A 12,158-nucleotide genomic window follows, 5' to 3' on the forward strand; every position below is an offset into this window, starting at 1 on the left:
TGGAAGCACAGACGATGAGTCCGCAAAGACGGTTGCGGCTGGTTCTAGTGCGTGCAAACGCGGCTCGCTTCGAGCCTGCGGACAAAACAATCCGGGCCTGCCAGTGGTAGAAAACTTTCAGCGACAAGAGGGAGATGGGGGGGGAACAAATTAGCTTAGCTAGGAATAGGACAACTAAGTGGAATAAAACAGGCAAGTCGGTTGCTAACAACCGAGGCCCCGATTCAAAAAGAGAGCCCCTAATTATTATCATCGTCGTCATCATCATCATCATAATCTTAAGTAGGCAAAATGAGGCATGGTGTCTTTTTTTGAGTCTGAGTTGTCAAATAAAAAAGGATAGCCCTAGTAATATAGTCCTCTCTCGAAAGCAATTTAGTTGTGAGACATGGTATGAGCAAGATTTCCTTAGAGCGAAATTACAGGAGTAAGGACTAGTCTATACAGCGGCCAGCGCGCTGCAGGCGACTATCATCTGAGGTACAAGATTTCAGTAAAGCGAAAGTACAGGCGTAAGGCCTAATCTATACAGCGGCCAGCGCGCTGTAGGAGACTATCATGGTAGGTACAGCAGCAAAGGTTCGATTGGCAGCAGCGGCGCCATGACTCTCTAAAATCTACAACTTGCTACCTTCCTGGTAACAATGTTATGTCTTGCGGGCTCAAACAACTGTGGTTGGTCAATTCTGCTTTTCTTTTCGAGCTAGACATTACAATTTACACCGAGATACCCTTCCTCGCAATAATGTTTTGAATGACTGCTATTTAATTGTCATTGTTGCGAATTTGATAGGGACACTACACATGCATAGTGGTTCATAAGACTTCCAACAGCACGTTGCCCAAGCATGTTGGGACAGCAATTCCTGAGATGCAGAATAGCTGCCGTGAAAAAGTATTGCTGACGTTAGTGTAATCTAGCTCACTTTACCGGCATGCGTTTTCTTGATATCGCATTTTATGCCCCTGTGATGGTTATTTGATAGGGAAGTAATGCGATTTTTGGCGTAACGCAACAGCTTGCATTGGGAAAAATGATTTTGGAAGGGGTTTGTTCTTGTTTTTTTAAATACTTTTCCATGAAAAGCTTATACGACACAACTGCTTGTTTTGCGTATTGCCTGGTGCCTAACAAACTCAATGGCATTTTGCAATTCTACTACGAGTATTCGGCTATCAAAACGTGTTGGCGATAAAACAAGACCTACTCATAAACAGTCCCAATGATTATTTAACGAAGGTATTCTCCTCTACTATCTAGTTCCATACGAGCAGACGATTACTACTTCTGTTTACCAAAATTGATTTTGATTCACAATAATATCAGCCGTAGGTGTGTATTATACAGCAAAATCTTCTAAATTTTCCTCATTACAGGAAAACCTTCCAAATGTGGACAAAACTTCAGGCAGGAGTTGAAACATCAGACCCCATAATGCTGGTGAGCTACGAACAAAAGAGTGAGTAGCGTTACTGGTGCCTTAATGGAGCCTCTTAAAATTGAACCTCATCTAGTTGATTTTCTTAGAGTACCTTCGAAGACAAAGCATGAATCGTCTTCGGACGGTTGAAGCTTGCTGAAGTTGAGTTCATGGTGCGAAAGGCACGGAAAAGCACAAACATAATGACACAAGAGACGAAGACGTGGACCAACACAGCGCCGAAGCATTAAAGCTATACAGTCTTTGGACGCTCCTGCCACGCAATACCCTTCTTTTTCATCGTGCCATCTCGCACGCTGTTCCCTTCTGTCAACACTTTGTCCACGCCTATTTTATTACAATTTTAGTACATTGAAGGTCAAATTTGTACCGTTGGCATTGCTCACGTAGGGTCAGTATTTGCTTCTTGATTTTTTACCCACAGCGCCACGAAGGCATTACAGTGAAGAGGGGGGTTGGACACCAAAAACTGAGAATTTAAACTATACCAGGTTTGAGCTTGTAACAAAAGAAAGCAATAACTCAGTAACGACCCGTTGTTTCCCTTGTTTATTCAAGCAGCACGTTGGCATACGTTTTAGTAAAATATATAATGTAGTAGCTTCCTTTCAGTAAATTTAGCGAGTGTTTTAGTATAGCTGATATCCTTTTGACGTCCATATTTAATAGAAAACTATGCTTCCCTCGGTTACGTAAAGGCGCTCCAAAAATTAAATGGGCCAAGCAGGGACGCATCTTGATGGGCGGGGGGGGGGGGGGCGGAGGGCTGAGGGAGGATCGGATATCAGAACACTCCCGAAATTTTCTGTGCGCTGCATCACCCCTCTACACGCTATGGGCGGCACCTTCTCTTTGTCAAAGGCAAAAATTGCCAGCGTATCTGCTCCTTTCGTTGGAAATGTCGACAACAGACGATAGTCTTTTTTGACTTTTGCCAAGTAAATGCCTTCCTGCGCTTTCCCGCTCAACTGTCATGTTGTTCCTCTTGCGTCGCGCTCCTCCCAAGGTAAAGACACGAAAGGTTTGCTTAGATCCTTATAAATTTACCGGGTTTCACTGCTCCAAGCCCGGCGTCTCGGTGCTAACGGTGCCGTACGGCGGAAACGCGCGTGAATCGAGGAGCCCTACTTCGGCGTTTATGGAACCACGTTGCCCTAATCCACGTGCGTTCCAAGCAGAACGTGGAACCTATCTAGTGGAACCTTTACTAACTGTCGGCGGTTGATTTCTTAAAATGGCGCCTGAAGCTATAGTGGCGCGGGCGACAGCAGGCGACGGCGGAGTGATTTTTTTTTCTGCAATTGATGAAGTATTTCATTTCGCAAAATTAAAGCACGCATAATTTTTTGTAACGAAACATTGCTTCTTTATTAATTTGTTGTCTCATATTTGCGTAATGTCTTGTTCTTCTTGAACATAGTTGACAAGTAAGAACATTAGACCGGAATGAGACGGGTAGATTTAGGTGTGACTATATAAGACTATTGCGCAGACCTTGTTTTACTTTGGCCGGGTGGCTGAATCGAGTCACAGACTGACAGACACCCAGACAGACAGACATACAGACAGACCAAAATTTATGGGTTAAAGTAGCCCAAGAAATACTATCGTCTTAAATATTCGGCAACGTATAACACCCCTGATAAATATTTCTGGCTACGCCACCCGGGGCAGACGACCGATGGCCGAGATCAGTGAAACTGCATGCCAGAGCGATCTTTGAGTAGTTGCCCAGCATCCATCAAGAGGCAAGAGTGCGTCGACGGATCCGGCTGACCTGTCCGCATGTTCAGGCACTCGCTTCTCGCTGGCAGGGATAAAGCCGTGCTGCTGCCATTCGTGCTTAGAAAACTTAGTCTGAAAAGAGTGCGGAAAGAGGTTTTGCCCAAACACGGATGTTCACATTTTCAGGTAAATCAATGTTCTAGTAATCCCGTCCGTTCAAACTTTCGTTAAAGCGGTGAGCAATAATGAAGTCAATGCAAATCAAAACATCGCCCTTTTGCCCCGCCGCATTTCTCCCTCGTTTCGTCCATCTCTTTTGCCCGCGAGAGCGTGACGGCCCATGATGCGTCACTTCTCGATGACGCCTGCAAGAATATCCGGCTGCGCACGTCTGCTACTGCGATATTATGTGCTACAGCATCGCTTTGGGACGGGGCCTTCTGACTTTCTGCGTTAGGTTTGCGTCGCTTTTGTTTCTATCATTGTGCGTATGAATTCTGCACTCCGCTCATGGCAGAAAAACTGGTGAAAGGAATGGGACGAGACGTGTAGATACTCTTGCTGCCTGGTGTTCTCACCAAGAACCAATTTTATAAAATACACACATTAGTATTTCTTCTCTAAAAGTACAATTGCCTTTTTCTATATACAAAGCACGAGTTGAAAACTGAACAGATCCTGCCGATGGCTTAAACGATACATTGACGTTTGATATGCTAGTTGTACAAATGAACCAAAACTTGTGTTTCGGATTCGCGTACACGATGCGGAAACCATGCCACAAAAAAACGCGCAAAAAAAACGGCAAGCAACATACTGCGAGGATTAGAACCCAAGACGCTGATAGAGTGCGCGCGAGGCTTTAGTCCTCTGTGCCACAATAGAACATTCCAACATGAGGAAATAACCGGTATACTAGATTGAGGCCCACCTTCAGTGCAACATCTATGTTTTCTAATTGATTTCAATAATGTTTGGCTGGTAACTGAATATTTCTTGAGTAACAGCTGCGCAGTAAGATTCCATGCAACCTTAGCGTATCGCCATCAATGTTTTTGCTTTAATGCATGAAAATTTCAGAAAGATTCAGAAATCACAATTAACACAATATATAAAAACTAACGAACAGCAAAAGGCTAAGCACGTCAGTCTAACAAAGATCGGCATGGTTTCAAAACTCAGTGAAGGATACGGACGCATCCGAAACATGCATCCACTCCAGTGGGTCACTCTGCGCTGCATAAACGGTCCGAACCAACGTTGCCTGTTCCCGAAAAATGCACTTTGTTGTCCTAGGCATGCCGATCAATCATGGGGCGCTTTTACAAGCTAACAATCCTAGCAGTACAAAAACGTCAAATGGCACACGATTAACATCTTCAAATTGCAAGAATCAAATTGCGTACGGGTTGATGTCAATGTCCTTTTTTAGTGTCCGTGACAAAACGTGCCGAAAGCGATCGCAAATATGTGCACGGCTTCAACTGCGATTTCGCCGTGTGGGAATAGTGCCGTACTTCCTTTTCCCTCTTACGCTAGAAATTTCGGTCGATATTGATTCCTTTCTACCTGTTAAACCTTCTGTCATTCCTCTCGTGCTCCTAATTGACCTGATATTTTCTACAAGCGTTACTGGTCGCACACGAATATGCAGCTTGCAACTCCGGGAAAGAAGTCGTTAAAGTGAACGGCTGAAGTGTCGTAAGCCTAAATACGGAATGCATTAACAGTAGTGTTGAGTTGGATGCGCTTCATGGACCTTACTGGACCCATGTGGTCGAAATTAATTTGTTAGCCATCTACCACGGCACGCCTTGCAGCCCTCCACAACGGCGCGTTAATCCTCGTAAAAATCAATAAAGTCAATAGAAAGGTAAAACTCAAGAAATTTTGATCTTAAAGTGTGGCCACCATCTTGATGTAGGTTTTTATTTGTGGCATTGTGTGAGCACAAATTTAGGTGTAAAACAGTTTAGTCATTGAAGGAGTGATGTGTAAAATTTTATTTCACACCACTTGCTTTTATTGCCTCAAATTTCAATTTAACAGCACGTTTGTTGGCTGTCGGAGTAATAAAAAAACAAGATAGTTTTATTAACATTAAAACGGCTCAGGGGCTAAGAAATTGCGCTTCAGAGCCCAACGACAGGAATGGGTACCCGGAATCGGCAGCCATTCAACTGATGGACGCCAAAAGCAACAACGCTTGTTTGTTGAGATTTGCCAGGTGGTCGAGGTAAGTTGAACTCCGCCGCTATGGTGCACCTTATGTCCCTGGTCAAATTGTGGAGTACAAAAACGCTCGATGTGTAAATTTCGAGCACCATTTCGTTCACACTTTACGGGTGACATTTATTAACTATTAATCGCGCGACTGAAACGAATAAAACTAGTCATTTTTTAGTCATTAATTGTTCCATAGCCAGATATTTTATGGAGCATGTTTTGATGAACGAATAGTTACAGCGAAAATATAATTTGAAGCAGGTTACTTACACTTATTATTTTCACAGTTTTATGATCACGTAACTGTCTCCTTGAATAAAAATAATGAATATCCCTTGAAGACACCTTTCGGTGCCAACTTCTGGTACACCGTCTTTACACAACGCTTGCTTCGTCTTGGTGACCACGCTTCCATTGTTTCCGTCTCACGTATACCTTGGGGGCAATAAAGCTTAAAATTTTGACTGCATAAGGCATTAATTAAATATATTTCTTTTGCAGTGACAAATCCTACTCCTTACACGATGAGATACTGGAACCGCACGTCTTCTTGCGCAATATTTACATTTCCGGACAACGGTAAGTTTTCAAGTTCACGCACAGGCGTATATATAGTAATTGTTAGGGGCAAAGTAGAATGGCTTCAGTTATAGACATTTTCCAGTAAAATTAATAAACGAACTTTTGTGTCTCACCGATGGCCTGTCTAAAATCACAAACGCACTGCTGGAAAACTAACTTTCTCTGACTAGGGTCTTGATCGAGGGCGAAGTGAAAAAAAAAACGCTTCCCGCAGTCGGAATATTAGCTGAGTCCCTTGCATTTGATTGCGGTATTCGGACATGGGGGAATCAGATTGGATTTGGAGATGGGTGCATTAACGTGAAAAACTCGATGGAAACATTATGCAGTCCTACGTCTAACCCGGCCATATTTGAACGCGAAGTGCTTCTTTTTTTAGATATAAAATGGCTAAGCGCCAAAGTCAAAGCAGCTGCGATGAAAAACCAAACTTCGTACGCTTCAATGTCAAAACTGAACGAGTTAAAGTTCAAGCTCTAGCGATAATCTAGGTATCCATCAAGGGAAACCTTCGCGTACAACCATCCTTGTCGTTACACAAAGGGGTGGATATTTTTTTTCTTTTAGTGGTATATCTAGAATACCAGAGATGAATACAACGGAGTTATATTGGTAAGGAGCAAAAGCAGTAGTAGAGGCAAATATGAAAATAAAGCAATGCTTAGCAACGAATGTGGGAGGCTGTTCATCTGCCGAAATAATACACTTTCTCAATTTGTGAATATAATTGTTTTCTTGGGGTCCTTTTCCGTGACTATCTTCAATTCGAGAAGTAGTGCTTTTAGAGCACAGTTGGGAACAAAACGTGTGTAACTCATCTAGAATACACGTCATACATTTAGCAATGTATTTTAGGACGAATAACATCATAAAGGGCGCTGTGCTACAGGTACCACAGAGGCACTGCGTTGTTTCACTTGCTGTCCTTGCTGGAAAAGGTTTCTCCAAAGTTGTTCATGTACAACAAAATCTAGAGTTTCACCTCTCGAGCATTGTGGCTCAAAAAAACGGACCTACGGTGGTAAAGACGGAGCCACAAGCTACATTCGTAAGGTATGTACCGATGACCGTGACCGGTATCAAAAGGAAGGACAGAGAATAAAACCCGACACATAACTATAGCCTAAAACGGCCCGCTATTATGTCGCAGTGAACGTAGACTTTCCGCCCAAATGCAATGCCGGAAAAGTTGCACCAGGGGGGCTTTTTCCGCATTTTGTTCAGTGATCTTTACCACAGCAATACAGGGCATTCGGGTAACCAACACTTTTCACGCCTAACCGCGCTTGGAAAAGGACAATTGTGACGACACGTTAAAAGGTGCCACGTCTGGAGTCCGGAACATTTCGTAGGCAGTGCTGAGCGATCGGTCTCCTGAGACATACATTCCGGCAAAATTTCTGCCCCTGCGCCACTCTGAATTGAGCTCCTCATGGAAAGCCTTCCAGACTCATTGTGGCGAGGTTAGCAGACATAATTTAGGCGGAAGGTGGCAGACGTAAAAAGACACTCGGATGCTTGGCAGAGCCTCGAGTGAAGAGGCCTACATATACCTATCCGCTTACCGTTGCATGCACGTCAAACAAAAAATGCTGACCCTGGCAGAAAACCCCCCGTTTTCCGGCATTACGAGCGCCATGAAATGAGCTGGAGAGAAAATAACATATTTAAAAACGCTGAGCAGGCCGAGATCAATGCGGGAAGGTTTCTGATAAGCACTGAATAACACGAAGACGTCCCCTGCGGGGTCTGAGTTTTAGCAAGGGCCCGCGGGATAGCATGCGTCCTCGCTGTAGTCACGGTCTCATGGAGCCTGGGCTGGACACGGGAGGGCCGCGAGCCGGCGGCATAGCCGACTCACAGGGTTCCAGCACCACGATCGACGCAGATTCACCCAGAACTTTCAGCGTTTGCGGCACGTGCGAAGACGAAAAATTAACTTTTTATCATGCGCTGCACGAAAAGAATGCTTCGTACCAGTAATGATCATGTCGTTCAATTGCACTGTAAGTGTGTGCCGTAATACGAATTTGTTGTATGCTGCTAGTAGCATTCTGGCCACGTTTAGAAAAATTACGCCCACCTCTCCTCGCGGGAACCCTGGTGTGATGCGACGCTGAAGGGGGTTCCATTGTGCGTTTCCGTTGGGTCGATTACTCGAATAGCGTGAGCAATCGTCGGGTAATGCGACAGAGAAAGAGAGATAGAGAGAGAGAGAGAGAGCAAGCGTAGCGCGGACAACCGTCGACGGAGAGACCAACCAGAGCGCGGCACTCCGCTTATATGCGCAGCGCGCCCGAAGGAGAGGAGACCGCGGAGAGAGAGGGCGCTGCACATGCGCACAGCGCGCTTGCGCCGCGCGCCGCGCCGCCCACCGGCGGAGTGAGAGTGCGCTGCGCCATGCACCCGCAGATGTTGGGCGAGAGTGTTCGATATCGGAGAGAAGAGGAAACGGGGTGAGCGGAAAAGAGACGCAGCTGCGCGGACGCGGACGCTCACGACGACGGACGCAGGGCAGGGCCGCCGGCAAGAGATGCTCCTCTCAGCGTCGCATCTGAAAGCCTTGGCAACAAATTTGCAACTAGCAACGCAACATAGCACAGATCGGGGTTGTGTCAGGACATATCAGCGTAGCCCGCGTCCCAAACAAGTGGATAAAAAAACAACTACAGATATCGGGGTTGTTTTAGGGCATTTGATTGGCATATAATCTGCCGTGAACGATCATTAGTAAAATATACAGGCAGTAAGGGTAGCCCGTTCGCAATAAGGGCTAATAAATGAAGGGCAAGAGGTGCTTCAATTAGGGCTAGTTGACATTTCGTCATATATTTTTAGGCGTCTTCAAGAAGCGCCTTGTCGCAATAGTCGGGCTGTTGTTTTCTTGTTTTATAATGATCAACTCATTCTTTTTTAGCAAACCATGTGTCCAATCAAGCTGGATCGGTTAAAATATGTCTATAAAACCAGTTCACTAGTTGCCGCTGCATGTGTACACAAAACTAGCGCCAGTGAGTCCACTGCACCACCCAGCCGTGTTAACAAAATGGGCGCAGGAAGAGAGAAAACGCATCCATATGCTCTAGCCGGGTCTTCCAGAAGAAACGAAGAAAATCGGGGATGCATTGTCAGTACCGAAGGTCTTCGGCGACAGAGCACTCGCGGGGCGGGGGAGCCCACAATACGGAGAAAGTAGAAGGGTAAGGAGGGGTCGCGGAAGAAGTTCTAGTCATCTGCCGGGGCACACTTTGTTCCCTCCTGCTTTCCGTCTTTCGGTCAAAATTTGGGGGTGGCAGCGTTTCACATTCCACAGTTGCGCTGTGGCTACTTCATAAAAAGATGTTACGCGCACCTTTTTCACAAAAACGTGCGTCATTGCCTCTGGGAAGTGCAGGCAGCAACATTTTAAGATACGGAAGCTGTTCTATGAGCAAGAACAGTGGCCTGTATTGCAAGAATCTAGAGGCGAACACTCTTCCACCGACGACAAACCGTAGTGCCTTGGATTATTCGTAATTCGATGTGAGTGAATACGACGAATCTCGCAGTCGATGTGATTTAGTGTACGTGTGATGTGCTTCGACAACAGAATTAAAGAGCAATGATCTCTGCGTTTCTTCGGCATGTGTGCTGCGTCCGTTCTCTTCGCGATAACGCTGCACCACAGAGACGTGCGGCTTTTTTATTGACTGTAGGGTTTAACACGCCGACGCAACGCAGGCGATGAGGCGCGCCGTAGTGGAGGGCTCCGGATTAATTTTGACCACCTGGGGATCTTTAACGTGCGCCGAAATCTCGTACACACGGGTGTTTTTGCTTTTCGCCTTCATCAGAAAAGCGGCCGTCGAAGCCGGGAATCGAACCCGCGACCTTGTGCTCAGCAGCGCAACGCCTTAGCCACTGAGCCACCGCGGCGGGTGACGTGCGGTTTTCGCCACAGCGTACCCTTCCAGGTCTTGCTTCACGAATGCGCTGCCAACAGATCAAGCTTCACCAAGGAAAGGAATCTAGCTAAGCATAGACCTTCCATTTTACTTCTCTCGTGGTCTGTCTCGCTCTACATTAAAAAAAACTCAAGAAATATTTGTCCATTTGTGTTTTAAAAGCCCAAGGAATATAAGAAACCCATTTTTGAGCCCTTACTATCAATGCTCATTGAAAATTTCTTTTCTATCCGGAAGATTAAATTCGCTTTCATGAGCCGATTGAGCGATGTTAAAAGAACGCAATGATAAAACGATGCATTTAGTAAGAAGGATCAGCTTAGACTTTTCCAAGTACGTCTTGATAAATTCTGTAGTGCTCTTTTTAGTGAAGGAAGAACATGAAGGAAAGACAAATTAGGCGGCTACCTACCGCCACTCCTCCCGCTTTGGATACACCGCCTGTGACCGGACCTCTCCCTCCATCCTCAATACCGCCCTGGATCATCTGCGCGCCGCCATGCTGTCACAGCTTCTCCAAAAATTTGTTCTTGGTCGAACCAGGCGCCTTCGCCTGGCGAGAACCCCCAACATCGACTTCAGCAATCACGGGACCCCAGCAAATCGCATTTAACCCACCCGACAACACCGGTTGTTTGGGGCTCGACACCACCACAAGCACATGGTACAAGTTTCTCGTCCGCTTCCAGGTTAGATATCTCGACTGCGCCAAAGAATATCGAAACAGTAACCGGTTCCTTTTTGCGGTGTGTGGCCCCAGTGGCCTGCACTGTATTGCTGTTGTGCAATTGATCTCCGATGCTGGCGCTTGTCTTGTACTGTGAAGCCTGCTCTTATTGCTATCTGGTGACGTAGAACTTAACCGAGGCCCACGCAAAACTGCCCCTGATCCTATCCTAACCGCTATTCAAAAGCTAGAAGCTGGGCAAGCCACCCTACGCACCGAAATAGAGAAGCTCAAGCTAACCCATGAAACACATTCCAACCAGTTGTCTACTCTAACCAATCGACAGCTAGCGCTCGAATCCCAACTAAGCAACCGTAACACGAATGCCGAAATGACCACTGACGACCAGTTAACCCAGGAAATGGCAACGTTAAAAACAGAAAGCACCGAGTTATGCAACCGCCTCCTAAGAAATAACCTGTTGTTCCTGGGACTAGACGACACAGATGAAGCGTCATGGAAAGAATCGGAAGAAAAAGTTGTGGCTTTCTGCCAAACAAACGTAAACTTCCAACTTAACGCATGTAACACTGAAAGGGCTCATCGTATCAGAACTCCCTCTCTCAACAAAAAACGGCCTATCATCATCAATCTTACTAATTTCAAAACAAAGAGAGCATACTAATATTTAGTCCAAAACTAAAAAATACTGACTACGCAATTAGGAAAGACTTCACATTGGCCACATGCTTAGCCCGGTCCAAGCTACTAAAATATATAAAACGTAAAAATTGCGCGTTCAAACTACGATTAAACGAGCTGCTCGTAGGCAATAAATGCTACAGCTACAACCGTGCCACCGATAGCATTAGGGAATCCCCAAGGATTTCGATTAGCTCTGCGGGCCACGACGAACCACCTCTTGGCACTAACAATGGCGTCAAATGACGTAAACCAGATTGTTCCAGCAGCTTCCCATCTCAACGGTGACTATTATCATTCCTACAGGTTAACGTCATGTTCACCAACATCTGAAGCGTAATCCCAAAAGGCATCGAACTTAACAGTGTCATTGAAGACACTGAAGCTGATCTCGTAGTACTAACCGAAACCTGTCTGCACAGCAACATCAGTGACAACAAGGTCCTTCCTTCTAACCAAAACTCTAATGTGTTTCGCCGGGATCGTATTTGTCGCAGAGGAGGTGGCGTCCTCATCGCTATCAAAAACACACGTTCATCATGGCTCGTATTACAGGACGATAACATTGAATTATTGTGCATACTCTTACAAAGCCCCAAGGTCAAAGTGATTTTTAGAGTCTGCTACCGGCCACCTGACACCCATCGATCCTTTTGTGATTCACTCACATGGGCCCTAACGGACATAAAAACCACACATCCTGACACTCCGTTTTCTTATTTGGCGATTTCAACTTCCCTGAGATGAGCTGGACTCTGCTTTCGGCACCGAACAGAACCACTACTAATGAAGCCAACCAATTTATTATCCTTGGTTTAGACTTTAACTTTTACGAAGGTATATCATGACCAACACGGGGCAACAACACAA

The 12,158-nt window shown here is 45.6% G+C and overlaps 1 long non-coding RNA gene across 1 annotated transcript in view; it reads left to right on the top strand.

Moving 5' to 3' along the window:
- LOC144144093 (uncharacterized) overlaps positions 1–12,158 on the top strand; it is a 145,090-nt gene that overhangs the window by 80,053 nt on the left and 52,879 nt on the right. Inside the window, exons 3-4 of the long non-coding RNA XR_013317153.1 lie at positions 1,378–1,460; positions 5,895–5,972. This is a non-coding gene — a long non-coding RNA (uncharacterized LOC144144093). The remainder of the gene's footprint in view (positions 1–1,377; positions 1,461–5,894; positions 5,973–12,158) is intronic.

Source organism: Haemaphysalis longicornis, unplaced genomic scaffold (genome assembly GCF_048455015.1).
Source record: "Haemaphysalis longicornis isolate Haplotype H1 unplaced genomic scaffold, Haemaphysalis longicornis Haplotype H1 scaffold_61, whole genome shotgun sequence".
Classification (NCBI taxonomy): Eukaryota; Metazoa; Arthropoda; class Arachnida; order Ixodida; family Ixodidae; genus Haemaphysalis; species Haemaphysalis longicornis.